This window comes from Octodon degus, unplaced genomic scaffold (genome assembly GCF_000260255.1).
Source record: "Octodon degus isolate 3935 unplaced genomic scaffold, OctDeg1.0 scaffold00122, whole genome shotgun sequence".
Classification (NCBI taxonomy): domain Eukaryota; kingdom Metazoa; phylum Chordata; class Mammalia; order Rodentia; family Octodontidae; genus Octodon; species Octodon degus.
The window spans coordinates 1,251,203-1,259,162 of record NW_004524698.1 but is presented as its reverse complement, the minus strand read 5'-3'; the positions used below and the strand labels follow the sequence as shown (position 1 = coordinate 1,259,162).

Here is a 7,960-nt window from a genome sequence, read left to right as displayed (position 1 = left end):
AGCTGGTTTTTTGAAAGATAAATAAAATGGATAAGCCCCTACTCATACCAAGAGAAAGTAAAAAGACTCAAATCAATGCAATTAGAAATGAAAAAGGTGAAATCATAACAGATACTGTCAAAATCCAGAAGATAGTAACTACTTTAAAAAATTGTTTTCCAGCAAATAAACAAATTTTAAAGAAATAGACAGATTCCTAGGTACATACAAACTACCAAACTAATAACAAGCAATGAAATTGACCCAGTAGTGAAGAACCTATCAACTAGAAATAAAAGCTGAGGATCTGATAAAATTTTAGGGACATTATATCACCAATATTCCTCAAATTCCTCAAAGAAATTAAAAGGAGCAGAGTACACCCAAACATTTATGGAAACCAGTGTCACCCTGATCCCAAAACCAGATAAAGAGCCAACTAAAAAAGAAAACTATAGGTTGTTCTCTTTAATGAACATTGACACAAAAATCTTCAACAGGACATTAGCAAATAGAATGCAGTACATTATCTAAAAAAAATCATACATCATGATTAAGTAGGTCTCATCTCAGAGATGCAGAGACAGTTTAATACATATGCTCAATAAATGTAATACATCACTTTAACAGAAAGAAGGTAAAAAAGCATAGGAGCAGTTCAGTAAATGCAGAAAAGGCTTTCAGCAAAAGCCAAAACCCCTTCAAGATTAAAAAAAGAAAAAGTTGAAGAGAACCAGTATAAAAGGATCATACCTGAATATGATAAAAAGCTATTTAGAATAAACCAAAAGTCAGTAGCATAATAAATGGGGAAAAACTAAAGGGATCCCCTGCAAATAAGGAACAAAACATTATCAATTCTTTTATTCAACATAGTACTGGAAACATCATCCAGAGCAATAAGGTAATGTATCAGGATACAAGATTGACAGAAAAATCATTAGCATTTGTATACAGAACTAAGAAAGAAATGAGAAGTAAATTATGAAAACAGTACCATTCATAGTAGTTGCAAGAAAAATGAAATACCTAGGGATTAACCTGACCAAAAAAGTGACAAAGAAAACTACAGGACATTGAAGAGTGAACATCAGGAAATGTAAAGATGTCTACATTTCCTGGACAGGCAGAATCAACATAGTCAAAGTGGCCATACTCCCAAAACTATTATACAGAGTATAGTCCCAGGCAAAATATCAACAGTGTACTTCACAGATATAAAAAAATCCTCAATGGAGTATTACTCAGCTAAAAAAAAAAAAAAGATAAATTCAAGGCTTTTGTAGATAAATGGATGTAACTACAGACTGTATTTGTAAGTGAAATAAATGAGACTCACATGTGCAAACTTAGTATTGTGTTGCTAATGTGAGAACCTGAAAGTAAATATAATCTGAAAGGGGCAGGGGATACTGTGAAAGTGAAACAATTAGTTCAATGGGAAGGAAAAACTAAGATGAGGAAAAAGACAAAAGAAGGGAGGGGAAAAGATATATCTATGTATATATGCAGGATAATTTGAGTAATTGTATTGCCAACTTCTTCTATTCTATTGACAGGAAAAGTTAATGCTTAATTTTTTTTCTTTTAAGTTTCTTAAAACTTTTTTGTTGTTTTGCTTTGTGTTTTTTCTTTTACCTAAGAAAAATGTAACAGCTATCAGTGGACATCAACTGGGTGTTTTGTGTTTTTTAAAACCAATTGTATACCTGATTAACAAATTTGAAGGTAACATCATGCAATACAGCAACTATTATTGAATTTCTATTACTTTCTTTAGTGAAATTTTATATCATTTCTAATGCTGCTTTTAATTACTGTTTTGTATTCTTTTTTTTTTTAAAGCCATACAACCTTTTTTTGTTAAGTCATAAAGAGGTATCAAAATTAAAAAGCAAAAATTACAGGAGAAGACTTAACAAAACTACTAGGAGCATCAAAGGAAGTCAAAATGGTACTAGGCACAGGGCAATTATGAACATGATATTACACAAGGAGAATAGTGAGCGTGTGCTGAAGATACTAGGGGAGAGGATCTAGTGAAATTTTGATCTTAGACTAGCACCTAGATAAAGAAATAATGGGACAAGATTTCTAAACCCAGCTACGTGTTTAAGAGTCATCCTCACCATTGACACTGTCTCTGTGATCCTCTCCTTCCTCAGCCTCTTTTCCATCATCCTTGATCAACTCCAATTGGTCCTCTGCCTGCTGTTCATTTTCATCATCATCCAGTAGATCCCCTTCCTCACCAGCCATGTGCAGCACCCTCAGACTCCATCTTCACATTAGTCTCATCTTTCTTCTAGGAGATGGTGGTCTGCTCCTCTTTGGTCTTAATCATTCTCCATCTCTACTGCTTGTTTGCTCTGTTGCTTTTCAGTTTTCTCCAGGATTTCCAGTAAAGAATCCACTTTTTGTTTTATCTGGGTCAGCTCCTTCTTAATGGCCTGAAGGTCATCACCTTTCAACTTTCCAGACTTGGAAGAAGATCCTCGCTGGCCACTCTTAGAACTGAAGCCACTTTTGCTCTTCGGGAGTTGTTTCCTGATACACGCTGGCATTTTGTGAGGGCACCACAGCCCAAGTAATGAGAGGAGGAGGAAAACATGCTGAGTAACTATCATACTAATCATGCTGAAAGTCATAGTTCATCCTGTCAAAAGAGGAGCTGAGTAGAGGGAACAGAGAAGGGTGTTCTGGTACTGACCCATACATCTTCGCTGCAGATTGTTTCACTCCTGCTTTTCCTCTGTTCACTTTTGGCTCTGCAGCCAGATTAATATCTAAAACCTGGCCAGCAATCATTCTGAAATCCTCTCTAGCTACAGAAGCCTGGACATTTCTATCATTAACATACTGGACAAAGGCAAAGCCCTTATGAAAAGAGCAACCCACAAATTTGCCATATTTCGAGAAGATGGCCTCCACATCAGATTTCTTCACCACAGGAGTGTTCAGATTCCCAACGAACACATGGGAATTCATGGAGCAAGGATCTGTCTTGTTGGTAACATTGCTAGCTATCGTGTTTGAAGACAAATTTGCTGACAGTGACAAAAACTGTAGCTGAAGATCAGAAAAATTCTCACAGGAGAGGGATGAAAGAAGAGATTTGATGCCAAATCTCCTGCTCCCAGGTTCTACATGGAGTTGATTGCTGCTCAGGGTCAGCAACGTGGCAGCAACTGCTCAGCCTCTGTCTCTTCACAAAAACTATTTTGTTGGGGCCGGGGAGATGGCTCAGTGGAGTAAGCGCTTCCCTGGCAAGCACAAGGGCCTGAGTTCAATCCCCAGTTCCACACAAAAAAAAGACTTTTGAATTCTTTAAAAAAAATTTTTAAAAAGGGCTGGGGAGATAGCTCAGTAGAATAAGTGCTTCCCTGGCAAGCACAAGGGCCTGAGTTCAATCCCTGGTTCTGCCAAAAATAAATAAACAAATAAAGGAAAAAGCAATCCTAAAATTCAAATATAATTTATATGAAAAGATCCAGCAACAAGAGCAAAACAGGAGGCATAGCACTGCCTGACTTCAAGCTATGCTACAAGGCAATAATGATGAAAACAATACATGAAGCAAAAAACAGATATATAGGTCAGTAGAACAGAATTGGGGATAAAAAAAACTTCCAGAGACCCATTCATCTGTTTGATCTTTGACAAAGGGGCAAAAAGCCTAGGTTGGAGCAAACATAGGCTATTCAACAAGTGGTGATAGGAAAACCAGTTGAGAAGATCAAAACTAGACCTTTATGTCTCACCATATGCAAAATCAAAATGGATTGAAGATCTAAACATGGAAACAGAAACATTAAATCTACTGGAAGATAAAATAGTAAAATACTTGAAGACATAGGTGTTAGGATTTTCCAAACAAAACTACAATTGCACAAAAAATAAGAGCAAGAATGAACAAATTAATCATATCAGACTAAAATGCCTCTGCACTGCAAAAGAATCAATCAGTAGACTGAAGTGACAACTTATAGAATGGGAAAGCATTTTTTCCAGCTACTCCTCAGACAAAGAATACCTAGAATAAAAAAGAATTCAAAGAATAAGATCATCTAAAATTAAAGAACCAGGGCTGGGAAGACAGCTCAGTAGTGTAAGTGTCTGCCTGGCAAGCACAGGTCCTGAATTTGATTCCCAGTACCAAAAATAAATAAATAAATTTGAATTAAATTAAAGATCCAATCACGAAATGGGCAAGAAAAATGACACACTTCACAGAGGAAGAAATACAAATGTTCAACTAATATATGAAAAATTGTTCAACATCTCTGCCCATTAGAGAAAAGCAAATTAAAACAATGCTAAGATTCCATTTTACTCCAGAAAAAAATGACAATCATTCAAAAATCAGATAACACATACTTGTGAGGCTACGGTAGAAAATAAACCCTTCTTTGTCAAATACAAAAGTTACATTTCTTGTTATTTAGGTCTTGCTTTGTTTTGGTCTTAACCATCCAGCAGAAAAGTATAAAAACAAAGTATAAAAAGTAAAGCCATATTAATATGCTGAGCTGTAAAAGCCTCAAGTCAACAACTTCTGACACTGCCAGTCTTGGGGATAACCCACTACTATTATAGACTACGGGACTGTATTGAATTATTCTGCTGAATTCGTGTACCTACAATATTTGAATGGCAATGGAATACATATCTCTGACAAAAGTAAACAAAAAAGGGGATAGAAATGGACCATTTTGTAGTGGAAAAAAAAATATATATATATATCAGTATATACAAAATAGCATAAATGTACAGCTACTTTCTCTTAGTTCAATGAGAAGAAGGTTTTGAACTAATAGTGTTTAGACAAGATATCAGGTCTGCATCTTGACCTAGGAACAACTATTACAAAGAACAATATGCAATGTATTAATTATTGTAACTGTACCACTAACCTGTTTTGAAACTATCTCATTGCTACTTCTTTATCAATAAAATTATTAAAATATAAATAAAATAAAATTTTAAAGTGAAAAAAAGGAAGAACCCTTCTTTCTTATTGGTGCAGATGTGAACTAGGACAACCATTATGGAAAGCAATGTGGAGATTTGTCACACAGCTGAAATTAGATCTAGCATATGACCTAACAATCCCCTGCTAGGTATCTTCCCCTAACAGCTTAGGACATCATACTATAGCCATATACACATACCAATATTTGTTACAGCACAACTTGTAATAGCTAAATCCTGGAAGTAGCCAGTAGATGACTGGATTTAAAAAATGTGGTATGTATATATAATTGAATACTACTCAGCTATAAAGAATGATAAATTTGACACATGTATAAGTGAATGGGTACATCTGGAAAATACAGTGTTGGTTGAAATGAACCAGACACACAACCTAAATACCCTAAATAAATGGTATCTCTCATTTGAGTGAGGGAATTACAAAAGAAAATGATAGAAGTGGAATTAAAAAAGGATTTATTTCTTGTACCTAATTACAAAAGTTAACACAACAAAAGACCAAAGATCTAAAGGCTAGAGCTATAACTAAAGCATAGGGGAAAAATAGGTGAAAATCCTTATGACCTTCGATTAGGCAATGTTCTCTTATATGTGATGCTAGAAGTAAAAGAAACAAAAAAATAGATAAATTGGATATATCAACATTAAAACTTTTGTACAGACCCTCTTTATGAACTTTTTTTTTCCAGTACTGGGGATCAAACTCAAAACCTTGTGTTTTCCAGGCAGGTTCTTATCCTGCTGAGCTGTATCCCCAGTCCCTCTTTATGAGCTTTATAAGAGGGACAAAATACTTGCAAATCACATATTTGAAAAGAAGCATTCATAGGTAATATATAAAGAATTTTACATCTCAACAATGAGGTTCTGGTAGAGGATGAAGTGGGAAATAAAATCTAGTTGTCAGCATAAGACAGCATTTCAAGACATGTGACTGAGTTGGTCTAAAAAGAATAAATGTGGATAAAGGAGCAGAAGTCAAAGGACTACACCCTGGGCCCTCCAGGTTTTGAGGGATGCAGAGATACAGAAAAATTACAATGCAAATGATAAGGAGCAATCAGTAGATTGAATATCCAGTGAACTAGAAGCCAGGATGAAGTAAGCATTGAGGATGACAAACTGCACATGAGTGCTGCCTGGAGGCCATAGGGATAATTGGCTATCTGATAACAGCTGCTTTGGCAGAGGGGATTAATTCAAGTGTGTTAAAGAGAGAATTGAAAGAGAAGAATCAAGGACAGTGAGCAAGAGTTTTAAAGGACATTTTGCTGTAACAGAGAAAATGGTAGCTGGAAGGAGACAGAGTCGTTGGAGGGTTTTGTTTCAAAGATGAGTGGCAGCTGGGTCCAGTAACACACACTTGTTATACCAACTGGTCTGGAGGCCAAGGTAGGATGATCACTTGAGCCCATGAGTTGGAGATCAGCCTGGGCAACTTAGTACGACTTTGTCTCACACTAAAAAAAAAGGGAAAGAAGATGAAGATGAAGACGAAGATGAAGACAAAGACAAAGACAAAGAAGGAGAAGGAGGAGGGGGCAGAAGGAGGAGGAGGAGGAGAAGAAGAAAAAGGAGGAGAAGGAGGAAGAGGAAGAGGAAAGAAACCCAAAAGTGATCCTCCCTGGAATCAGGAAGGCTTGATAGCATCTGTGTTCCTTCTAGTCCTGTGGTTCTTATGGAGCCTCCAGTAGCTTGCATTTCAGATTGTGCAAATTCCAGGGACATCCAAAAGTTCCCACTCAAGAAGTCTCAATTTACCTCATCAGAGTTGAAAACTCCAAAGCTTTAACCTGAAGACAGAATGAGATCATTCATTATACAGTAACATGCTTATCTCAGGACAGATTCTTACATCAGAATGATTAGCTCCTAGCTCTTCCTTCCATTCTATAATGTCATAGTTCTCTCCAGGATCTGAAGATAGCTTTTTGCACATGGGAACATCTAGATTCAAGCACTGACCCTAATCTGGGTTTAGGAGTTATTTACTTATAATTCAGCAAAAAGATCATTGAAGAGAATGAAAAAGAACTTGTATTAATTTATCCATCTATGGTTGCAACATAATGAAAAGCCACAACCTCTCAATGGCTCACAGTAGCAAGCACCCATTTGCCTTTGGGTTTGTAGGCTAGAGGTGCTCTGATACAGGCTGAGAGTACCTGAGCAGCTGTTCCCTGCAAACTGCAACCTGAACTGTTCCATGTGTCCCTTGTGCTCCCTGGACTAATGGGCTAGCCCCACATATTCCTCCTGCAAAGAGGGAACATCTTGCTCACATGTCTGGTACAGCTTATTGACCAAAACAAGTCACATGGAAAAACCTAAAATCAAGGAACAAGAAAGAAAGCTCTGCTTCTAATGGGAGGAACTGGGAAAGTCATAGGTGAAAAAGTATGAATGTGAAGAAAGAGTGAAGAATGGGAGGCAATAAATCAGCCCACACAGCCAGTAAAATGTAATCATGAAAGGTGAAAATTAATTTACAAAGGGCAGGTTCCACAAGCAAAATTGAGATCCTGGTCCTAGTTACTTTGTCAACACCTTTGTTGAAAACCAGTCCCTACAGCCTCATACTTAACCCTTTTGCATTTCTCCTCCTCATCTTTAAAAGACAAGCAAGCTGGGCTTAGACCTTGTTCTGTGGAGGAAATGAAATCCTAGGCTTTTTCTACTACCACCATACCAAAGGCTGAAGCATCTTCTAGCTTTATAATTCAGTCCAGAAAGGACTTCAAAAACATGCATGTGCCTTGCACACCCAACCCCCATCACAATAATGAGTAAACATATCCAGAAGGTCATTTCTCCAATCTTTCCCGAAGGTGGAAGCCTGAACCACATGTTGTTAGCTTCTTCTTGATGGAGACTTGGAAATTATATTATTGTCTGAACCAACATTCATTCAAAATACAAAAGAAAACCAACATTCATTAATTGAATTAGAATATGTTAATACAGTCTAGCAAAACCTCTTATTTCTTCT

At 36.7% G+C, this 7,960-nt stretch overlaps 1 pseudogene; it reads right to left on the bottom strand.

Annotated features, from left to right (window-relative positions):
• Positions 1-2,091: 2,091 nt before the first annotated feature.
• Positions 2,092-6,910, bottom strand: LOC101574170 (annotated as a pseudogene).
• Positions 6,911-7,960: the final 1,050 nt, after the last annotated feature.